The sequence below is a fragment of the Schistocerca americana genome, chromosome 11 (genome assembly GCF_021461395.2).
Source record: "Schistocerca americana isolate TAMUIC-IGC-003095 chromosome 11, iqSchAmer2.1, whole genome shotgun sequence".
Lineage (NCBI taxonomy): Eukaryota > Metazoa > Arthropoda > Insecta > Orthoptera > Acrididae > Schistocerca > Schistocerca americana.
The window spans coordinates 134,296,661-134,318,817 of NC_060129.1; the positions used below are offsets into that span (position 1 = coordinate 134,296,661).

Here is a 22,157-nt window from a genome sequence, read left to right on the forward strand (position 1 = left end):
GGACTGTTTGTCCCGGTTTGTACGAGTGGCAGAGACCAGGGACTGTCAGTGCATCCACGTAACCTGTAACTTCCACTCGAGAGGTATTTTCAGTTACAGTGAGCACGTTAGATTATGGTGGTAGGTAAATCAGAATTGAAGGTGGCAATGGCAGATATGTCTGTCGTTTCAGAAGGTATACTCGATTAGGAAAGTCAACTTTACAATGGCAGATATAGCGGATAACTTCAGTGGCCACAGACATTATCTGTGACAGTGCTGTATATAAACTGTCCAGTTAATAAGTGCTTTACAACAAATAAAATTATTTTTGTAACAAGGTGGTATGAAGAGGGAGACTGTTATTCCTGTTTAATAACTTAGCTTCGTAGACTATAGGTATGATGCTCGCCATCCGCGATACGCTTTTGCGTGTGACAGTTGAAAGTCTCCTTTAAGCTAAATTTTCCGCAAGTAGCAAAATTTTAGTGCAATACTAATATGCAATGACAGAAGCCGGTTAAAAAACTTTCTAACGATACCTCATTTAACCCCGTACGATTAGTACGTGTTGAGAAAAAGAGATGTTGGCTTGTCTACTAGTATGAAAAAGTTGGCCTTAATTTGAGGAAGATATTTCTTAGGGTTTACGTTTGGAGCACAGTTTTATATGACCGTGAGACGCGGACTGTCTGAAACCCAGAACAGAAGATAATAGAAGTATGTAAGACGTGGTGCTACAGATCAATGTTGATAATTAGGTGCACTGATAAGGTAAGGAATGAGGAGGTTCTCAGCAGAGTTGGCGAGGAAAGGAATATATGGAGAAAACAATGACAACAAGAAGGGACAGGATGGTAGGACAGCTGTAAAGACATGACGGAATAACTCGCACAGTACTAGAGGGAGCTGTAGAGGGTAGAAACTGTAGAGGAAAACAGAGACTGGAGTTCACCCAGCATACAGTTGAGGACCTGGGTTGCCTGCGCTACTCTGAGGTGGAGAGGTTGGCACAGGAGGGGAATTCGTGGTGGACCGCGTCAAACCAGTCAGAAGAGTGATGAGTGAAGAAGTAAATAAATAAACGGTACGGAGTGTCGAATAGTGGTGAAGACAGCGATGATGATACTCAATGACAATGACTCAGAAACGTCAAGATGTGAAGGGGACGTCAGACAAGAAGTGATAACTGATTACAATGGTTCCGGTTCGGCAATTTCGTGATCCGCTAATTGCAGTGTAGGTAGGAGTAAATTCCGTTCGACACGAAATCTAGATGTAAGAATTTCGTTGGAGATCCTCCACAGTCACTTTTTTATGGGAGCTTGCTAACAAAGATGGCGAGCGACACGAACAAATGTGATGAACAGTTCATAAAAGCACACGCAGGACACATTAAAACAGCGATCGTGTGTTCGCAAATGGGTAGAAAAAAGTATTGGGGAATTGTAATCTTTATTTGATATCTTATTCCTCTCAGGGATTATGTAAAGACTGAATATTGAAATGTACTATTTGAGGTTCCTTCATTCTAATGACAAGAGTGTTTATTCAAAATGACTCTGGTATTCTCGCTGAATTGTGTAGATACAGATCTGTCATTGATCATCTATAGAAAACACTTGAGGAGGCTTTTTACTCCCGGACATGAGTTATGCCATCATAAATCGCTGTTAATTGTGGAAAGGGCGGGACGTCTATCAATCTCGCTTTGATATTAAATAGTTTCGCTTGTGTAAAGCAGGTAGCGTTTCTTTGTGACACTTTGTAACTTGCAGTGGAAAAGACATTGTGTTTAAGCCACAATATAGTGAATATCCTCTAGTGTCTAAAGTCTTTGCTTCACCGATGTTTTAACAATGGATATACTTTGTCTACCGACAGGTTCTATATTATTAATCAGCGGTTCCATTTTCTCGTTTCTAAAAGCAGTGGCTGCATTGGAACTGTTAGTATTAACGGCAAGGAACCGACTTGGTGGTAAAATGCGGAAGACTTGAATTTCAAATGAACCTCACAGAAAGAGGCAGTATCGATGTCAGCTGATCCTCTCAGCATGGAACCTCGACAGGCGTCGGTGCCGACACGTCTGGTGGGACGACATCTTCCAGAATAACACACACAGTCTTTCGCGTAAAAGCAGGCGCCGACGCGAAAATGCCGTGGGTGTTGCCAATTGGAAAAAAGCGAGAAGAAAAGCACGTGTGTTTTGTGTAGAGTGCGAAGTTGGGGTTTGTGGAACACGATGCTTTGAACAGTATCATTCAAAATCTAATTTGTAATAAATTTGTTCGACAAAGCTGCAGATACACTGATTCCACCAATATTATACTCCAGAATATCGAAACAAACAGAAATTATATTAATTTTTATAAAAAGATCGTTATTGTGGAAAGCTGGAAACTATTTTCTAATAACAGGCGCCCAGCTTGAAAAACTCGCGCCAAAGCGCCGACCGAGGTGATTCTGTGACGTAACCTACAATTTACTCGTGAAGCAATAATTTGTATAACTGCAGCTTGCTCCTCTTAAAGGAAGAGAACGTAAACACATATTTGAAGCATGAGAAAATATATCTCGTTTGCTCTCTGTTCCTGTCATGATGGACAGTCTCTTTGACACGTAACAATTTTGTATGCAGCGTAATGATTCACAGATTCTCACACTTCTATCGATGTTCTAATAGACGAATATTTGTTTCAATGTAATTGTTTTTGCTTCAAGCCCGAATCTGTTGTAAGATTCTTCCCGTTTTTGGCAGAGATGTAGCAACAATTGTGGAATTGGTGTGATCGGTGTGGGAAAAAGTTTCATTGTTTTTGATGTCTTATTACCACATTTGTGTGTTTTTCATTTCATCAACAGTTGTGTTGGCTTATTTGGTACCTTATGTAACGCAGATACTGCATTCCATAGAAGTTTCCCATGTCTCGCGTTCATTGATCCGACTGGAGGTGTTGTGAACAAAACTTCACGTCGTCGAATAAATATACGACGTCTTTCTGCTGAAGGTCACGTCTTCCGCTGTTTACTAGCGTTTTTGATTCCCTTGTAAGAAAACGACATCCTTCATTAAATATATGTTACTTACAAGAGAATCGTAAGTAAAACGTCCCGAAATGTACCACTTCATACCTCCCACGGCCCTTAGGAAATTCAACAAAAAAAATGAGGTGTAATGTTTTAGTTACTGCAGATTTTTACACATTACAGACGTTCTCTGTTGAAAAACTGTGTTACAAATGAATATAAATGATGCTATTCGCATTCCTCGTATATCGCATTCAGAACGATAGCTTAGTGTCCGCTTGGAGCGCTGCCGTCAGGGGTGTATAGAGAGCGGGAAGGAGTGTCGGCAGTGTGTGTGTCGGACTGCGGCGACATCCACCACGAGGGGGTTGAGGCGGGGGCCGCCCCCTGCACGCGAATGAGGCGCTTCTGTCTCCAGCTCTGCCTCTCTCCCTCCCTCCCCCCGCTTTCCCCGTCTCTGACCATCTGCCTGTCTGTCTGTCTAGGTATCTGGAGGACGCAGCATGTTATCTCGGAAGGAGACTTACCAACAGGTGTGGGAGTAGCTTGAGACACGCCTCAGGGACGTGTGTTGCATGCACTGCTGTCCACGTCGTATGCTAATGACCTTGGAGGCAATGTTAACAGTAAGGTTACAGTTTGTGCAGATGATACATTCTCTATAATGAAGGAGTGTCTGAAAGAAGCTGTACAAATATTTATTCATATGTTCACATGATTTCAAAGTAAAAGAGGCTTGGACAAATTACTGTAAGTGGGAAGAAATGTAAGGCAAATCGTGTGATGGTGGCTAGACGAACACCCTGCCATTCACTTCAGTCTGTTTGGCAGAGAAATTACGTAAAAAATTGTGCACTTAAAAACTCGCTGAAACGTCGTATTCTAAGGTTGTTGTAATATTAGTGAGTCACTTTTGGAATCAGTCAACTCATACAAAGACCTGAGTGTGGCACACTGAGGTGATATAAAATGGAAGTATCACATAGTCTCAGTTGTAGGTAAACTAGATGGCAGAGTGGACGAGATCACTGGATGAATGCGGTGAGTCTACAAGGGAGACAGCTTACGAAACACTCGTGTGGTCCATCCTAGACTATCGCGCGAGTGTGTGGGACCCATTACAAAAAGAAATAACAGGGAATATTGAACGCGTACAGGGAAGGGTAGTGGGAACAGACAAAGTAGTGTTTGCGTGAAAGCCTACTTACAGGAAATTCCAGAGCCAGCAGTGGGTGAGCAGGGCTCAGCCGGCATGGGGACGTGTGCCCAAGTTCTGCGAGGGGCTCTCCCACACCCTCCCCCCCAAAACTCCCAGTCCCTCCACCAACACAGCTCACATATCTCCGTGACGTTCAAAAGAATTCTAACTTCCGTCATTAACGTAGTACCAGTGCTTCAGTAGACTGTTACCGCAGGGGATCTACTGTCGTTGTAGGAAAATAGTTAGTTGGAGAAGAAATGTTAATAGTTATGGTTATTACAAAAATGTTAATAATAAGACTGCTACGGGAATCCTTCCAATTCAATGAAATTCAAAATCAGGTAAGGTTCACAAATTTTGTTGAGGATATACTCTTCAATGTTTTCATCACTCGACTGTGCTCTGTGTTCACAAGAAATTAACTGAGTTGTAGGTTATAAACACAAAGGGTATACACAAAACATCTTTTCCTCCCTATTTGAAGAGCAAATTCATGAATAGTATCTTCAGAACTCAGTTTTGGAACCACGCCGTGTTCTATTGACAAGATGGCCGAGATGCCGCTTCGGAAATAATTATTGACGAGCTCTGAACGTGGAAAGCTTGTTTCAGCGGAGGCGACAGTTCCTGGCACGGCTGGCAAAATACTGTGGGCGATGTAAATCCCGTGAAGCGGGTTTGCAGCGTCATTCGAGTATTTCAGTATCAACGTAGGAGTTTTCACGTCATCGGGCGCCATTTCTCTGAGCACATTAATTTCTGTCAAGACAGCTGAAGCAACAATGTCTTTCGAACATTCACAATTTATGTTTACACTTAGCTCTTTCTCATGGTTTGTAGACAGCATTTTCAATTCTTCGTCCTGTATGTATTTTAAACTGTCTAAAGAAAACAAAAAGTCGAGTACTCCGGAATACTTAGCCATTTGGCGAAACCTCTCTTTCAAACTTTTTAACACTGTCTCAACGACAGGGTAGAGAAAATCGATCCTATATGTCTCCTCTGACGGTTGAGCTCTGCAAACCATGTCCTCACCGTCATAATCAAATTGCTTCGCCTTCTTGCCAGTTCTCCTTTCTCCAAATTTTGGTCAAGTCTGCGAAGTTTCAGTTATCTCTTTCGCTGTTAACTGCACATTAACGAAAACTCCTTAGCGGAAATTCCCAATAAACGCAATTAGACTTTCGAGAGATATAGTTGCTACTTTCACGTCAACGTCTGCTGCTTGAACTGCCTTAATTGCTGCGCTAATGGCAAAGAGAAGACCGTACTATACGACAACGCCTACAATAAACTCGAAGCTTTTCAAATCGTCCACAGCAAGCGAGTGAGCTCCGCTCTTTGTTTTCGCTTCAACAGCGCCGTCGCTCACCTCAGGAAGGGCGCCTCTGACTTCTCTCGTCTGGCACTTTAACAGCTTTGACACTCTACACCCTACTTTGACATCAACTATCTGAAAGATTCTTCACTGTTAAAGTTGGCGCCCTGCGCAATAAGATTTCCCATCTCTGAGTGGATGCACTGAAAATCATGTATATTCTTTAAATTACACCAGAAAATGTGACTGCTTTTGCAGTAGATTTCGCCGCATCTAATAACACAAGACTGTGGCTGTCACATGGCGTATAAAATGCTCTTGGTTTGCACCTTGATATTCTGGCTTGAACACCACTTCGATAACCTTTTATAATCGATAACGTTGGCTGCTGCAGTCATGAATATCGAGTCCTAGTTTATCTAGTTCCGACAAAACGGTTCCAGTCAAACTTTCCCCTGTTGTTGAAGTGACGTTCAGAAAGTCGAGGAAGTGTTCTTCTACAGTCCTTGCGTCTTCTGATAAATTTACAGACCTAAGAATCAATGTCATTTGTTCCTTGTGGCATGTATCAGGAGTACAATCAAGCATGTCAGAAAAATATTTACTTTCGATTACAGAATTAACAATGCTGTTTTTTACTTTGTTGGGAAGCAAATTTATGACTTCATTTTGAATGTTTTTTCCAAGAAAGTGGTCATGACTTACTTGAGCCTTTACCCACCTCTAATGTTCCTACAAAACAGGGTGAAATTCTGCTGTCATTTCGATCAAACCAAGAAAACTAACATTATTTTCTTGATAGAGCTTGACACTGCCTCCCTTTAAGGCCATATTACGTTGAACTAGGTACCTGATGGTGAGTATAATTCAGTTTAGAATCTGACGCTAATGTTCCTTCTCTCTTTCCAGTAGTTCAAAGTAAGTATGATCAATACCACTTTGTTGTTTCAAATTACCTCGCATTCTGTCCACTTTCTTGTACTGTTTATGTTGTTAAATTATTGTTCATGCTCTTGAATCCGATTTTCTAAATGAACCCAGCCACGGAGTCCATCGCCTGATATCTTGTTTGAAGTAGAGATGGGCAAACAGAAACACATAACTGTTTCGAAAGAAATGAAACAGTACAATGTAATGTTTCGATACGCTGTTTCGAAACAGTGAAACAGTTTGTGTTTTGTAATCTAATAAACCTACACATTTTATCATCTTGAATGTCTACTGTATAAGTATGTACATATAAACACAAATGAGGTGCGAGAGCGCTAATCATATCGCAGGAGTATGTAACTATCACTTGGGCGTCTTGGCAGTTTCGTGTTTCCTGCAGCAAATGCGCTGCTTTCGTGTCGTGTGACTTTCATGCTTTTCAAATGGCTGAGGACAGCCCTAGCTGAAGATACAAGAACCACCACGAACGGAACTGGAGGTGGGAGCAAACTGCAGAAACAACGGATATGCTACTGGGATTCCCACATTCCTTTAGTATGGGTAATATACCCATCCTGCTAATTTCCATGCACACAAAGGGAATCATTGTGGGTAATAGGCACAGTGACTATAGACTCACAAATAACGCCAAATAATTAGAATAAATAACAAGATATAACAGAAAAAAATTTTGTCTTTCAAGGTGATTCGAACCGTTACTATAAATACACTATGCTCCCCAGCCCTTCCCGTTCACCATTAAACTGTAAGTGATATGTCAAACAGATTGCTTGCAATTATACCTACATCAAATTTATGTATATGTCTAATAACTGTCACTCTACGCCTTTTTTTTTTTTATTCAAAATGTTGTAGTCTTACTTGCGTTTCTTAACATGATTACTGTACATGAACAGAAAAGCGTTTGTTATAAAAAAAAGTGTAATTTAACTGAATGATTTTCACATATTTATTATTTTGAATGTGAATAGTATGCGTTGTTTTATTGTTTTGTTAGTGTTTATAAAGCAGATGTTACGCCATTTCGGAATACGAGAGTCAGCTAGAAACGAAGCTTTATTTTCGGATATCTTAAGCTTCATGCTATTTGCTGTCAAAAAGATTTCGACACTCTTGAAAGTGTTTCATGAAGTGGTGTGTTGTGTTTCAGTACCTGTGCCGAGCCGGAATCTCGTCCGACACAGAGCGGAATGAAACACCACTGTTTCGATACAATTAGTCCGTTCCAAGCACAGGTGAACTGAAACAGCCTTATTTTGAAACAACGATACAGTTTCTGTGTCTGGCTCGAGATCGAATCTGGTCCGGTTATCCGAGACAGTGGCGGAATGAAACACCACTGTTTCGAAACAGTGAACCACAGCCGTTCGGAAACACTGAAACAGTTCCACGTATCGATACACTGTATCGAAGCATAGAAACATTGACCAAGTCTAGTTTGAAGGAGATCGAATATGTTTACAATAAAAACAAAGAAAGTTGTCGGTAGGTTTCGAATACATAAGCCATTTACGATCATTGTTTTTCTCAATTTGGTAAACTTCTTATATTAAAAATGAGTTGAAAATTTTCTTTCATTCTCGTTTAAAGGATACTCAAAACTTACAATTTTAGTAGGGCCTTTATGTAAAATTTCATTTATCATTGTGGATGTTAACCTATTAGGCCAAGTGCCTGGGTCCAAACTCGTGACTGCTTCACAACTGCTAGCAGTAGGCCTACCCGCATGTGGGACAGCGGGAGGTCCGTGTTCCAGTGCTTGTATTCACTTGCATCTGAAGCACCACACGATGAGAGGCTGCTGTTAGGGACATGGCCTTTTAAGCACGCTTAACTCTGACTGTCTGACGTTGTTGGTAGGAGAAATTTTCCGGAAGCGCCTTTTTGTGAGTTCAAAAACTGTTCAGTTGTAGCTTTTTCTTGATCTTTTGAATACATGAATCGTATCTTTTAAATCTGTCCCTTTCAGGAAAGGTTTCCCTGTTGGCACTTTGAACTCCACAGGACAGGGAAAAACACTGTATCTTGACACACAGTGCACACACAACACGTGAAGTGGGAAAGTACGGCAGGCATATGTTTCAACTGACGACAATAAAAGAATCATTCTGTGGGAAACAACCTGCTGACGGGTGGGATGTAATGCTTCATTGTTATCCACAGCAAAGAGTAGAAATGGCGCGAACAGGGGCTACGAAGCAATGAACTGAATATATGCATGGGCAACAGCCACGTGTTGACAATAAACAGTACTGTAGCGCGTCGGTATCACAATAACCCTAGTTCCCTGGACTCCGGTGCGGGCATAATTTTCTGAGGGTACTCAAGTGGCCACAGCAGTGTCACAGTGAGCGTAGAATTGGATTACATAGCTCTAAAAGTACTTTCACAAACATGTTACTTTATTTTTTTCAGCTTGTCCGCAATAACAAAATTAGGACGACAGTCTTCGTATTACATTCGCATGTTCTGCGCGGGGCCCCTGGAAGCGCTGCCCGCTGTGTGAGGCCCCCGTAGCAGACTGCAGTTGGTACCTGCCGGCCTCGCAGCCGTTGGCAGCACTGACTGCGTGCCACAGCCCTGCCGCTTCAGGAGTCTGTCGCATTTGTATCGAGTCGTGTCCAGTGAGACGTTCTGCGTTGGGATTTCGTGCTGCTGTTTCTGCGCCGAGAATTTCTTCTGCTACACCCACACCCTTAATAAGGTAAGGACGATTGTTTTCATGCGTTCCTGTAGTGTAGAATTATTTTCTTTTGGTTTATTTTTGCAAAGTCATGGTAGCTGTAAGGTTTCATTTACGTTCACTATGGAGACTATCGCTTATAAAGCAAATCGCGTTCGGTTATTACGCTCTCAAAATACTAACGAATTTCGTATTACAAATCTTGTTATTTTGAAGTCCTACCGACGTTCCTATTAATTCTGCTGTTCTACGGACTTTCGGCATGAGTGAGAAGCATAGGCTCGGACGAGATTTGTACTCGTATTCGCGCCATTTTGTTGAATTTTTTTCCCCGAAATACAGGTTCGTTTTTGTACACATGTGATCCATAAAATAATTATTGTGCGTGTTAGGAATAACGGAACAGAATGACGGAACACTGCTTCTGCAAGTAGATAAGATGCTATGGCAACTTCGACTATTGAGGAACTAAACAATTACTTTACGTCAGGATAGTGCGTAGACCTAGGGACAGTCTGATCCTATTGCTAGACGCATTTTGACAGTTCGATAGTGGAGCATTGAATCCGGTATTTTCCCAAGCAGTCAGCTCCAGGAAAACTGCCGAATTTAGTGCAACTAATCTGTTCGCGTCTTTCTCCCAGTCCTGCCTTAGCAATCGTCAGCACGTTAGGTCACGCAAATGTTTTTTAATACAGAACCCTGTTCCATTGAATTTCGATATCTTCACTTTTCTAGAGCAATGTTTTTGGTGACAAGGTAGTCTGTTGGGTAGTCAGTAAGACAGATAATGTTGTCCTCCATTTCGTCTTTGTTCTATATGTGTAAGTGCAGAAATTAATGAATTATTACGTTGACCTAAAATTGATCCTCTTGCTAGAAAAGTTGTCAAAATTCCCGGCGTTAGGGACTTAGTCTTCACTTCTGTTAATAATCGTGCATCTCCAGGCAGTGACTGTGCCGTACACTTACCAAAAAAGTAGTCGGTTTTCTGCTAAGGGGGTATCTGGACGAGTGAAGCAGTATCCCACGTAAAGGACCAGCACTGAAACACTTTGGCGGTAAAACCAGCCGTCCTCAGAATCTTTTCTGACAAGTGTTTGTCATTGCTCAGAACGATATCAAAATACAGAGTATCAGTTACAAATCGCACTGTAGAACTCAACTATTATACATATTCTTGATGGAACAGTCCATAGCTGTACTTTCGGTTCATAGCGTGCCCGTCGGACACTACGAACAGGCAGTTCACCTGTGGACTGTTCCATCAAAAAATAAGCTGGGAGAAACTGAAGATTCACACACATGTTCCTGTCAAACCAAACGGGTGCTCCTGAGTAATACTTTATTAGGACAAATAAAGAATTATTCAACTGTTGCGGCTTTAAGAAGAACGCATTGTTACATCTGTAGTTGCCTACAGTATGAAGGGTGTTGCTGTTGCGTAGAGAAAGGAATACACAGTTTATATCACAGAAAGCGGATCTCTTGTCATTAGTACGTTGGGAGTAATTTCATCGTCTTTTGTGTATGTAAATGAAAAATAGCAATGCAGGTGGTTGTAGACAAACTTCCACAAAGAGGGGCTGATACGATAGCCACCTCCTCACCTCCCTGAAATATGGGTTGTGTTGACAAATTGATCTGCATCCATAGATACATACATACATTGATCCTTGTTGCATAGCGCATTAATACATTTCGTAATGATGTGGGATGTATCACTTGAACATAAGTTTTCTTTGCACAAAATAGTAAATATTTTTATAGTTAATACTTCATGTCTAAAGGTTCATCTATACAGTAGGAGCTGTCATTCAGGAATACTTTTATTTTCTTTTAAATGTTGTTTAGATATCTGCCGGATTTTTAATGCTATTTGGCAAATGACCAAATATTTTTGTGGCAGCATAATTCAGACCTTTTTGTGACAAAGTGAGATTTAATCCAGAGTAGTGAACATCATCGTTTCTTCTAGTGTTGTAGCTATGCACTTTGCTGTTATTTTTGAACTGGGGTGGGTCATTGACAAATGTCATAAATGAATATATGTACTGCGAAGGTACTGTGAATATCTCAAGTTCATTAAATAAATGTCCACAAGATGTTCTTTGGTGGGCTCCAGCTGTTAGCCTGATGCTATGAATACTTTTCCTCTTAGTGACGAATTGCCCCCAAATACGATACCATGTGTAAGCAGTGAATGAAAATAGGTGTAGTAGGCTAATTTAATGATGTTCATCGCCAATATTTTGCAATAACCCCAGTAGCATAAGTAGCTCAACCTAATCATTTCAGCAGATAATTGATGTTTCTTCAAATTCAATTTCTCATCAGTGTACACCTCCAGAAATTTTGAATACCCTGCCTTAGCAACAGACTTGCGTTCATAGCCTATATTTATCAATGGTGTTACGCCATTTACTGCACAGAATTGCATACACTGTTTTTTCTCAAAATTTAATGAGTGTCCATTTGCAGAGGACCACTTAATAATTTTGTCAAAGACATTTACAATTTCCTTGACTGTGATTACTGTACTTGTATCATTAGCAAAAAGAACTAGCTTTGCATCTTTATGAATATAGAGTGGCGAGTCATTAATATATATCGAGAACAGTAAGGGACCCAAGACTGAACTGTCTGGGACACCATTTTTGCAGACAATCTGTAGTGCTAATTTCAGCCTTCTGCATTCTTCCAGTTAAATATGAATTAAACCATTTGTGCACTGTCCCACTCATGCCACAGTACTTAAGCTTGTGCAGATGAAATTCGTGATTCACACCATCAAAAGCCTTTGAGAGGTGACAAAATATCCTAATGGGTGATGTTTGGTTATTCAGTGCATTTAATATTTGATCAGTGAAAGCATATTTATAGCATTTTCTCTTGAAAAGCCTTTCTGAAAACCAAACTGACATTTTGTTAGTACTTCATTTTTACAGGTACGTGATGCTACTCCTGAATACATTACTTTTTCAAGACTTTTGAATAAAGCTATCAGAAGTGAGACTGGCTGGTAGTTGTTAGCATCAGACCTATCCCCATTTTGGAAATACGGAAGCGTCCGATCCCGCCCATCTGCTTTGACGTCCCAAATATGGCGGAAACGACCGTAAACCACGATTCCAATATGGCGCATATAAAGTCGTTACGTACACATTATGAGGGCGAAAATACATCGAAAAACACACACACACACTTTCCACAAAAAGCCTAATGACACTAACGGGACAAGTGCGGGAAATGGGGTGTTTTTGGGTGGGGGCAAACTAAATATAAAGTAATTTGGACGCCCACCCCCATACAAAACACAAAACGACGAAAAAAACAGACATCACAAAACTCCCCAAATACCACTAAACACAATATGATCTGGAATCGGACACTTCCCTTGACCTATATAGCTCAACAGCAGCTCCCGATCCCATAAATTAGGATCAAACCCTTTCCTCGGCCTATATAGCTCAAAAACATCTCCCGATACCAATATCAACATACACAGTCACACATTGGGATCGAACACCTCCCTTGACCTGCGCACTGTTAATTTTGTCCGTCATATCCATTCCTGAACAAAAACAACCGATTAATTTTACTAAAATTACCATACGATGTACAACGAACACTAAATTAACCTTCACACAAAATCGTTAACTCACTGAAACGAATTCCACTACAAACACAGCTGACATACTAACAGTTCTGGATAATGAACAAAAGCAAACTGAGCCCATTACACCACACGAACGAAAACCCTGAACATACCACCAGAGAGCACAAAAAACCACAACACGACGAGATCTACAAACATGCCATACTCACAAACCAAACTCCGCGACGTCGTGACGTGACACACAACACCCTTACGTCACGGGTCAAAGCCGACGCGTGGGATCGGACGCTTCTGTCGCCCCCTCATTTTTACGCAGTTTTTGAACAACAGAGTATTTCAGTCTATCAGGAAAAATACATATCTGGCTGAGACTCCTACTTATTTGTTGGGAACAAGATTTCAGTACTCCGTAGCACAGCGAGAGGTAGGTTGGTGTGGAGTAAGGTGGTATGGCTGTGAGACGGGTAGGACAATGAACGTGAATGCGAAATAAAGGGTGGGGCTACGGGGTTCGTATCTAGCATGTACTTCATCATAAGAGCAAACCAGATGTAAACAAACGCAAGCGCGGTGACAGGTCTGCAGCCGTAGCTCTCCTAAACTGGTGGTGCTCCGCTCTCGGAAGTAGGTCCAACTTAAGTGTTCGATAGCTTATTACTATGTCAGTGTGGAAGAACCTTTCAGACATTCTGACGTATTAACAGCCATCAACGTCTATCTTAATCGTACTTTACCTACGTAACTTTTATCTTAAATTGTGTACAGTCACAGTCTCTGTAACCAGTACGTGTGCTCTGATTGTCTCGCTGTTCATACGTACCGCGAAAATGGACGACACTGCTTCCTGCTTCGTAGTGAAACACGTACGTGGAACACCGTTAATGGCGAGAAACAAGTAGTTAATGTTCTTCACAAGATTACAGACAAAAATCAGCTTTTGACTTTTTTTCGAGTAGGACCATGTATCAGAAATAAGGGAGGTGTTAACTACATGCGTGGCGTGATACAGGGTCGTAGACTGACCATCGTGTGTGCCGGCGGGCGGTGGCTCTACACTCCACGTGGTGCGAAATTTTCTTTGTTAGGTTTGAATACCTAAAGCATTTAAATATGAAACTCATCACATGTACATATACATCTATATGGTTACTCTGCAATTCACACTTAAGTGCCTGGCAGAGGGTTTATCGAACCATTTTCATACTAATACTATACCATTCCACTCTCGAATGGCGCGTGGGAAAAAGGAACACCTATATCTTTCCGTTCGAGCTCTGATTTCTCTTATTTTAATATCATGATCATTTCTTCCTATGTAGTTGGGTGTCGACAAAATATTTACACATTCGGGAGAGAAAGTTGGAGATTGAAATTTCGTAAATAGATCTCTCCTCAATCAAGACTGCCTTTGATTCAGTGTATCTCAGCCCAACTCGCGTATCCTATCAGTTACACTCTCACCCCTGTTTCGCGATAACACGAAATGGGCTGCCCTTTCTTCAACTTTTTCGATGTCCTCCGTCAATCCTACCTGGTAAGGATCCCATACCGCGCAGCAATATTCCAGCAGAGGATGGACAAGGGTGATGTAGGCTCTCTCTTTAGTGTTCTGCCAACAAAGCGCAGTCTTTGTTTCGCCTTCCCCACAATATTATCTGTGTGATCTTTCCAATTTAAGTTGCTCGTAATTGTAATTGCTAGGTATTTAGTCGAATTGACAGCCCTAAGATTTGTGCGATTTATCGTATACCCAAAATTACTCGGATTTCTTTTAGTACCCATGTGGATGACCTCGCACTTTTCTTTGCTTACAAGGGAACCTCCCCATCGCACCCCCCTCAGATTTAGTTATAAGTTGGCACAGTGCATAGGCCTTGATAAACTGAACACAGATCGAGAAAACAGGAAGAAGTTGTGTGGAACTGTGAAAAAATAAGCAAAATGTACAAACTGAGTAGTCCATGGACCACATAGGAAACAACAGCTGCTGAACGAGAGGTCCTTGGTTCAAGTCTTCTCTCGAGTGAAAATGTAACTTTATTTTTGCATAGTTATTATCTGTCCGTTCGTTCATTGACATCTCTGTTCACTGTAATAAGTTTAGTGTCTGTGTTTTGCGACCGCATCGCAAAATCGTGCGATTAGTAGACGAAAGGACGTGCCTCTCCAATGGGAACCGAAAACATTTGATCGCAAGGTCATAGGTCAACCGATTCCTCCACAGGAAAACACGTCTGATACATTCTATACGACACTGGTGACGGCATGTGCGTCACATGACAGGAATATGTTTTCGACCCACCTAACTTGTACACTTGGCGAATGGGTAAAAAGATTCTTCTACCTTGCCCGATTTAGGTTTTCTTGTGGATGTGATAACCACTCCCAAAAAAGTGATGAAAATATAAGAGTTTGTCACATAAACCGAAAATAAAAAGTTAAAATTTTTCACTCGACGGAAGATTTGAACCAGGGACGTTTCATTCCGCAGCTGCCCACGTTACCACGAGACCACGGCGCTCCTGCGTTCCTAGTGTCCTTGATGTTGCATATCTTCCCATGAACTACTCAGTTTGTATATTTTGCTTATTTTTTCACAGTTCGACACAACTTCTTCCTGTTTTCTCAATTGATCTGTGTTCAGTTTTTCAAGGCCTATCCACTGTGCCAACTTATAACTAAATCTGGGGGGGGGTGCGATGGGGAGGTTCCCTTGTTAGTACCAACTGCCACTTTTCGCACCATACAGAAATTCTCTCTAGGTCATTTTGTAGTTGGAATTGATCGTCTGATGACTTTACTAGACTGTAAATTACAGCGTCATCTGCAAACAATCTAAGGGGGCTGCCCAGATATCTCCTAGATCATTTAGGTAAATCAGGAACAGCAGAGGGCCTGTGACACTACCTTGCGGAACGGCTGATATCACTTCTGTTCTAGTCGATGATTTACCGTCTATCAGTAAGAACTGTGACCCCTCTCTGAGAGGAAATCACGAATCCAGTCACACAACTGAGACGATACTCCATATGCACGCAATTTGATTAATAGTCGCTTGTGAGGAACGGTATCGAAAACCTTATGGAAATCTAGGAATATCGAATCGATCTGAGATCTCTTGTGGACAGCACTCATTACTACATGGGAATAAATAGCTAGCTGTGTTGCACAAGAACGATATTTTCTGAATCCGTGTTGGTTATGTATCAATAAGTCATTTTCTTCAAGGTGATTTATAATGTTAAAGTACATTACGTGCTCCAGAATCCTCCTGCAAATTGAGGTCAGTGATATGGGTCTGTAATTAAATGGATTACTCCTATTTCCTTCCTTGAGTATTGGTGTAACCTGTGCTACTTTCCAGTCTTTAGGAACAGACCTTTCGTCAAGTGAGCAGTTGTATGTGATTGCCAAGAAAGGCGGTATTGCATCTGCATACTCTGAAAGGAACCTGATTGGTATACCATCTGGACCGGAAGAATTGCCTTTCTTAAGTGATTTGAGTTGTGTCGCAACACCTAAGCTACCTACTTTTATGTCACTCTTGCTAACAGCTGCTGTGGTTTTTCAGTGGCACCACCATCGGTAACTTCTCCATCGCTATCGCGGTGTTGACTGTTTTTTGCCACTGGTGTACTTTACATACGACCATATTCTCTTTGGGTTTTCTACCATATTTTGAGACAATATTTCATTGTGGAAACTATTAAAAGCATCTCGCATAGACGTCCGCACTAAATTTCGAGCTTCCGTGAAACTTAGCCAGTTTTGGGGCTTCAGCGTTCTTCTGATTTTGGCTTGCTTTTTTCGTTGCTTCTGCAACAGTGTTCTGATGTGTTTTGTGTACCATGATGCATAAGTCCCGTCTCTTATTAACTTAGACGATATGGATGTATTGCTGTCGATACTGTATCTTTGAATTTGAGCCATATCTGGTCTACACTTGCTTGGGAGTAATGGAGACTCTCTCTTAGGAAGGCATGAAGCAGAATTTTTATCTGCTGTTTTAAATAGATATATTTTGCGTTTATTTTTAGTGGTTTTGGTTGATACGGTTTTGAGTCATATATGGCAATTAACTTGTGCAGCACCAATTTTAAGAAAAATGCACATCTTGTAGTTTACAATTACATATCACACGAAAATTTCTGGTTTTCATCGCAAGTATACGTTCTCAATTGCAGATATATTATAAAAGATTGCAAAAGATGGTTGAAGATGAAACATTACGTGATTAAATTTTTTGGAGAAAAATTAAAAAGTACTGTTTGAATATGCCCATTGTTTTGTAGGACAGATGTGGTCTCACATGAGCCAGAGTGATAAATGTCGCAGAAAGATGGAAGACAATTTTGATGGCGTCGAGCACGCTGTACAAATGAATTATATTTAGAGTTGTGGTCGTAACACTGCAGTCTGAACCCGACAGAATCGATATGGAGCAGAGTTAAGGGAATTGTCGCGAGGAATAACAAGACATTACGGTTTCAAACGTACTGCAACTAATGCGCGAAGCTTTGTGACACGTCGCTGCCTAACGATGGCGAACTGCAGAACAGCACGTCACGAAAGAGGAGGAGGAAATGTGGACATTTTTGTGGCTTGGGGTTCTGTCTCTGATGACTCGTTATCAACGTAGTTGTACTGAAGTGTATTCAGCGGTGTCCGATGTGGAAGGAGTTCAGAGATTACCAGACAGCTGACTCCGATAACCTTCAGTGGCTTAGTATTTTACTACATTGCGCTACTACAGTGCGCTTTCACGCCACACACAGCTCAAGTAGAAAAATTACCCTCGTTAGTCACGAATTTTCATCATTCCTGCTTTTAATTAAAATACTATGTTCGCTAATATCGATGGCATGTTATACTTTCCGTCCGGTCATCTGAGGAGAAAATCACCCCAGTTTTACCATATATTATTTCCTTCTGTTTAAAAATTCACATCCAAAGCTGTATTGTCCTCTGCTCGTCTCTGTTTACGCCTGAACCGCCACTGCTCACACCAGTGCACGTTAGCTGGACCACTTGCCCGGCCAGCGCTGTCAGAGCTAAACGCGCCGGTAAAGCTGTTGTCCCGTATTACAGCACAAGTCGATACGCACAGCATAAAACGAAACCTCATCATCGTACTTGATTGCACTGGTGACCGCTTGGCATCTGCTCCACCTGAAACTAAACCCAAACAGGTTCCAGCAAACACGCCGAAGAGTACATAGTGTAATGTTTACATGAAGTTTATTGTGATGAACGGACTATAGGCCGATGCCCACATTTGCAATATATTCAACGCACTTTGCCGTATATATCATGCCTTCCAAACTAAAATCTTAAACTGCTAGGGCACAACCACGTACCGTAAAACAAGACTCCCCACCGAGTGTCCTAGCTATGCCACACACTGGCTTTGACCTGTGCCGTAGTTTCACGTGACTCTCTCTCTACTCCGTGCAGAGGCAGAACACAGCACTGACGTTTGTTTCCCTCCCACATTGTTGCTTGGAAGGCAGGGTGTGCTGACACGTTTCTGCAGCTGAGACTGAAAGGGCAGTTTGTGATTTGGTGAAGTGTATGAATGTGCTGTGATGGAAACAAACTAAATAGTCCTTCTTATTACACGTATTTTGCGCATACTGCGTTTTGGTTAGTGGTTTATCCGGCATTTTCGTCGTCGGTCAAAGATCGGCAGCGGTAGCAACAGGTGCGGTATTTTCTAATTCCTAGTCTGGACACATCTCGTAGAGTACTGGTCCGTATTTCCTTTCACGAAATCTGTGCAGCAAGAATCGTCATGTGGTGTTAAATGTGCATTCAGTCTGCGTCGGAAAACAATATCTTTACTATTCACTCTTTAGGTGTTTCTGATCATGTGGTCTTCTGATGCAAACCTGTAAAGTGTTATACGGAACTCAGAATTCAAATGATGGTTCACTCGTCAGTATGCAAATGAAGACAGTAATAAATTTGTCATCGGGATGGAAATTTCATTTTTAGCTACGTAATGCATACGAAGTTGTACGGAGAATTTTTCCGTCATTTAGAAGTCAGTAACTTTTCTCATGACTTCAGTTGTGTCGTGTTGTGGTTGGTGGGAAACAGCAGTCGCAGTAGACGCCAGGTTACATTCAGTTTCCTCGAAGCTTAAGTGGTGCATTTCGGAGTCATTATTTATTAAATTGCACACCACGAAACTCTGTGATACATTTTAGGGTACATAGGTATTGGAAAACGGAAACGCCCTTCGCAAGTGTGCAGTCCAGGCATGCAGTACGGAGCATTGGACAGCGTCTCCAGTACTTGGAGCTGGAACAACGGTTCTGCTCGCTTGGTCGGCTGTGTTCCTGTGAAGACAAACAAAGGAAGTGACGGAAGACCAGACTTGATGTGGGCCGTCAAGAATGGTTAAAAAAAGAAACTTATCACACTGTTACTCCGTGAGTTGACGACATTTGCACGTGACTGTTATAATTATTTATGCATGAAAAAAGTTGTCATTTGTCATGGCTGCTACTGGATATGAGGTCCTAAATTCTGTATTATGAAACCACACCGTTTCAAGGCAACGGTACGTGGAAGGTATATAAAAACAAGACACTTTCTTTCTGATGTGTTATCAGACGTCATGTAAGGGCGTATCGGGTGCTAAAACCTTCATTACATTCAGTTTACGGTGCGGGGGCTGATCTTCCAGCGGTTGATTGAGGCAGCGGTTGTAAGCGTTGAGTCACAGAGCAGAGGGTAGCTACGGAGGTGACTCGCGTCCTACCATCTCACCTTCACGCTTGCAAGCTTCTGGGTCTTCTTTATTAAGTTAATTGCAGTTAGTTCTTAAATATTCGATATTGTGTACATACACTAGTTCCCTCTCTCTGGAAGTGTGCGTATCAGGTCTGGGTTGTAATTACAACGATTACAAGGATTAAAACGAAAAGCTCCCTAAGCACCGTAAACACACTTCACACAAAATTCAAAACGGATATCAAAGACGACACTGTTTCATAAAGCAAGCAACAACGCTGATCAACCACAATGAAGAAATTGTGAGAGATCTGTAGAAAATTTTCATGTTAGTACATCCTAACAATGTCACAGCATCAACATAAGATCCCTGGGGTGACCGAAATCCTGTGCAAAAGGGTCTCGCCATTATGAAGGCTACCTGTTCTCCGCAAAATTCAGATTTAATGGCAAAGTCGGTGTTACGAATGAAACCTGTTCCTGACTTCAAATACCAACAGCCACCAGGCAAACAGAGGTTATTTTCGTTTTCGTTTCATTGAGCACGCACCAGACACACAAACTTAGATTGTGGCTGAAATTCGTTCATGTACTGGAAAAATAGCCGAGAAAACCACCACCTGTCAAGCTGTTGTATGAGCTAAGGAATGAAATATCCTCGTACTGGATACACAAGACAACATATAACGATTTTATAGATCGCTATTAAGGGAGGATAAGAACTGAATGATTTTAGGGAGCTTGACTGGGAAGCAGAGTGGTGCTGTGAGGTGGTATGTAAAGAGCCACTCGACGTTTACGTCTGAATTAAAACACGAAAATATTAAATGGTGCTTAAACTTCGACATGTGGTACGTGTCTCTCGAATGCAGCCTCCAAATGTGGAACCCAATCTGCCAAATATGGGGTAGGATTTACTTGATCCAGACACTGACCATATCCATACATTATATAGTTTTGAAGAATGCTTGCTTATTCTGCTTTTAAGTACACTGGGACAGAGAGCAACTACTTTGGCAGTCAACTTGTGAGGACAAAGGCCCATTGCAAGAATTCATTATAAATCCAATAATTAGACAGTACAGTTACCGAATAAGAGCACCTCTACTCCGTACTTGACAAAGAATTTTAAGTTCGGTTTTGGCCTCAAATATGAGACACACTAACACCTGTGGGGAATGAAGTGGTTCTAGCACTACACATTCCACCCTCCAAAGGGAACTCACAATTGAAAATATTCTTTCCACAACAATATTTGTCTGGTACAGCAGGAGAAAAACTCACAAGCGTGTCTATATTTTTTAATGAAGTACCTGTACTTTTAAGTGTATTGAATACTTCGCACAGTCTCTCATCTGTTTCCAAATTAGCTTTTTCCAATTCCTCAAGTTTCTGGGATACAATGTTGTTCACGCATCCTTCTCGTCTGAAATGTTGCACATGAGTCTACTGCCTTAAGAATTATTAGAAAATTTAGAAGTTCAGCCCAAGAAACAGTATTTTTTTTTTTTTTTTTTTTTGTTATCCAATGATTTCAGAGGTTGAAGTGGAGAACTCTGCTTTTCCAAACAAGTCACAAAAGTGTCTTAGAATTGGTAAAAGGCTCGTATTTTGACTGAGTGAAAGTACCTTCTTTTCCAAGTTAATTAAAATGGTATTATTTCTTGAAGCAAGCTGAAACCGTGGTTATTTCCATCTTTTGGATTGAATTTAAAAAACATTTTCAATGGGCATTGTGTGAAATGAAGCCAAAGAAGTGGCTGTGGGTTCTCGAAAATTCGTTTCAGCAACGTGGGACATGTATTCTGAGATAGAAAACAAGATTTCAAAGGTTCATACATGTCAATAACTTTTGTAACTCCTGGCAACAATGACAACCATCTAGTTTTAATACTACCAAGAACTTTGCCGTATCCAGTATCAACGAAATCACAGAATGATTTCAGTTGGTCCACACGTTGAGGGTAAATGTGTGTCGTGCTCAGTGTAACTTATTTTAAGTTAGAGCAAGTAGTACGTGAGCCCAGGCACCGATGATCTCAGCATTGATATCCCTGTAACGTTCTTTAACGACAACTTGTCACATTCGTCCGTCATTTCTGGAGTAGCAAATGATCGATACGAATCGCGAAACTCGCACGTAAGTCACTGGCACTCAGCACGATGACGGAAGATGTTGTGTTCACACCTCTCCTCATCCCGTGACCAAAATGCAGCGTCTTTGTTTCATCTTTGCGTTGACCAAAAGCGGTACTGGGAAATAGGTTGACGAAATCTGGTTTTTTGGGGCGCCAGGCGAAGGGGGTGCGTGTTGCCAGCTGTATAGCGCGGTTCGAGATAACTGACTGTGGCGTGGATGGGACGCAGGCGGTCCGGCAGTGCCGACACCGACGTAAACGCCCCGCTGGCACTGCTGCAGCAGTTCCCTCGCCTGCCGCGCGAGCTGGCAACGCCGCCCCGTGACGTCAGTGCAAGGGGGGGGGGCAGCCGGCTGTCTGTCTGTGCGGCCCAGTTGTGACGCAGCAGCCTGGAGGGAAGCAGCGTGCCACGTTGTCCTGCCTACCCAGACAGAGCTTGTGTATCTTGTGTCTGCACGGGAATACCACAGAAAGGTAAGGCAGGAATTTATGGGAGCGGC

The 22,157-nt window shown here is 41.7% G+C and overlaps 1 protein-coding gene across 2 annotated transcripts in view; it reads left to right on the forward strand.

The window, feature by feature from the left end:
- Positions 1 to 9,077: 9,077 nt before the first annotated feature.
- Positions 9,078 to 22,157, forward strand: part of LOC124553619 (ankyrin-3-like) — a 54,425-nt gene continuing 41,345 nt past the window's right edge. The window contains exon 1 of one of the 2 annotated variants that reach the window (XM_047127474.1): positions 9,078 to 9,183. The gene's annotated coding sequence lies outside the window, so the exon portion shown is untranslated. Of the gene's footprint in view, positions 9,184 to 22,010; positions 22,132 to 22,157 lie in introns of those variants that run through there. The other variant, XM_047127473.1, reaches the window with a different exon arrangement.